A 2899-nucleotide genomic window follows, 5' to 3' on the forward strand; every position below is an offset into this window, starting at 1 on the left:
TTTTTACATTGTTAATCTCAATGATTGTCTTTATTCACATTGTATTGGAAATTTTCATTTGTTAAACGTGTTATTATTGACTCCAGGAACTAAACCTATTTTGATAGTATGATATTACAGTTTCGTTTACCAATGTTATTCTCAAATCCAATGCGTTATTAATTTACGTGTTTATATTTTGTTAGCTCAATGTTACATTTATTTACCATGTTATTCTCGACCCCATTATTTCAATTATTTATTATGATGCTCATGACTTTAATATTTTCATCCATTATCCTTATTATTTTTAGATACTCTAGAATTACGTTTATTTTCGTTTAAAACTTCAATAAGCATCGTTTATTTTGTTTAAACTTCAATGGTTTCATTTAGTTATTTTGACCTAATATTTTCGCGTTATCCTTGATCTCAAGGGTTCGCTTATATATTTTTGTAAATTTTGATCCTTATAGTTCATTGTACTTGATTTCCAAACTTTCATATAAGATTATATTTTATTTATTAAAACCAACACAATGGGATGGATTATGTGAACCATTCGACGATAAAGGTAATTATGGATTGACACGTAATTATCAAAGTCCTCACATGAAAAACATAATAAGTACGGCTGTAATATAACTCAAAACTTGGAATGATTTTAGAAAAATGGGACAAATGCAGTATGATAAGGGCGGGCGTGTTGGTTGCGCAGCTGGTACATCCTATATATAAGTGTCCTTGCCATATTTCCCATTTGTGGCGTCTTTCGGGAATTTCAAAGATCGACGCTATTCCTTTTATATATATATATATATATATAATGTGTTAAAACTTTTAACACCACCATGTACTAATTGTTTTCTTTTAAAATTTTATTTTTATTTTAATTTCGAGAGGAAATTTCTGAAAGTTTTGAATCCTGTAACATTCGTTATTTTCCAAACTCAAAAACTTGGCCCATTTTAAATTTTCGATTTTATATATATATATATATATATATATATATATATATATATATATATATATATATATAGTTTCATTTCATGTATTTTACATTTTTGTATTTGTATTCGTCAAACCAACTCGTTTTGTTGTTTCAATATATTTTTATTTGTAGTTTATCAATAATACATTATTCACGATGATCTAAGTTTATTGTTTGTTCGTTTCTATTCGTTTAGTTCAAAACTCCTTGATTTAAGTCTTTGAATAACCAATTTCTAGACTATTTGGGTATAATTCAAAAATAATCCAACTATATTAAATTTTAACAAGTTTTTATCACATTGAAAGTTTAAGATTTAATATGTAAGCATATTATAAATTCTAATTTAATATAACTTGAAAGATCAAGGGTCAAAGTGTAAAATTTATTCAAATAGTAATAATAAAAATAACCCAACCCAGCCAAGCCCCCTCCACAGCCCCGTTTTTACGTCCAAAAGATTCTGGCAACCGGAATTCGGCTCCTGCAAGCCTCCAAACCCAAGCAACACCCGTTTTAACCCAATTAAAAGCTTGTAATACCTATTGTCTATAAAGGCAAATGTGTATAATTGATTATAACATGTATTAACAATCGTTATTAGGGAGAGTTGACCGGAATACTTCCGGTTATTAATTAATTCAATAATAAGCAATTAATCCCTATAAATTCCAATTGGACTTATAAATAGTCTCTAAACCATCATCTAATCTCGTCTTAAACATCAATTCAATCTAAATTACACTCTATCGCTTAATTGATTCATCCAAATTCTTTACTCCGGCCATCGTCGTTCATCTTCAAATCTTAACATCTACAGGTAAGTGTTATGTGTATTATGGCTGTTTTTAGCGGATCAACAAAACCCCTAACTGAATTTTAACCAACAATGAACGAATTTGCATATTTAAATTCTAGGGTTTTGATTAATAAATATGATGAACTTTTATGTAATATATAAATATTTTGTTTCCATTCTCTTAGCATAAAGCAAGCTGTTCCACTGGTTAGTTCATGTTAGTGTGGGCAGAAGAACCTGGTCAAGCCGTTTTTAGGTTTTATTTTTAAAAAACCTTTTTCATTTATTTATTATATATATTTGAAATATCATTATAAATTTAATAAACATAATTTAAGTTAAATAAAATTAGTTATAAATTATATTTATCATTTACCAACTAAAAACCAACTTTTGTATCTGTTAAAGTTTCTTGAAAACCCGATTAATATTATATTATTACTTAACTTTTCAGTTACTTTAAATGACACTTAAATAAGATTTTACCGTTAAAATTCGTGCTAAACAGATATTATAGTTATCACGTTAACTAAACAATATTAATATAATGAAATCGTTAATTTTCCATTAAACTTTAAATAATATTATAATACCAATTGCCATAAAAGATACAATAAAACAAATGCTTAATCCCTAAAACTGAATTATTCTAACTTTTATAATCCCGATAGTTAGTCTTTAATTTTTGTATTTCCAATTATAGTTCGTGAGGTTCGATGGCTTCGGTTTCGTAAACTCGCTTTCAATTTTACTTCAAGTTTAGCTTCAATTTCAAGGTGAGTTTCTCACACCCCTTTCTACGCTTTTATACATTTTGGGATAGTATATATATCCTATTAAATCAATCGTTTATTTATTCTTATTACAAACTATAACTCGCATCATGGACTTGTGTGTTACTTGTTACTTGCTCAAAATTATGTGCATGGATTTCGTCGATAAGTATGATCATACGCCTACATTTGCACTCAGGACCGCGTTTCGAGCGGAAAAGGGACGTAGATCCGAGTACGTTAGTTGATACTAACGAGAAAGGACCTTCATTCATTCTTTACACTAAGGACCTTGATTCGAGTGTAAAGAACCCTTACTTGCGCTATTATTTCACAAGTTTCATGGAGATGTATGGT

The sequence above is a fragment of the Bidens hawaiensis genome, unplaced genomic scaffold, assembly GCF_021521415.1.
Source record: "Bidens hawaiensis isolate Kalapana, Puna unplaced genomic scaffold, B.hawaiensis_p1.1 tig00032348_1, whole genome shotgun sequence".
Classification (NCBI taxonomy): Eukaryota; Viridiplantae; Streptophyta; class Magnoliopsida; order Asterales; family Asteraceae; genus Bidens; species Bidens hawaiensis.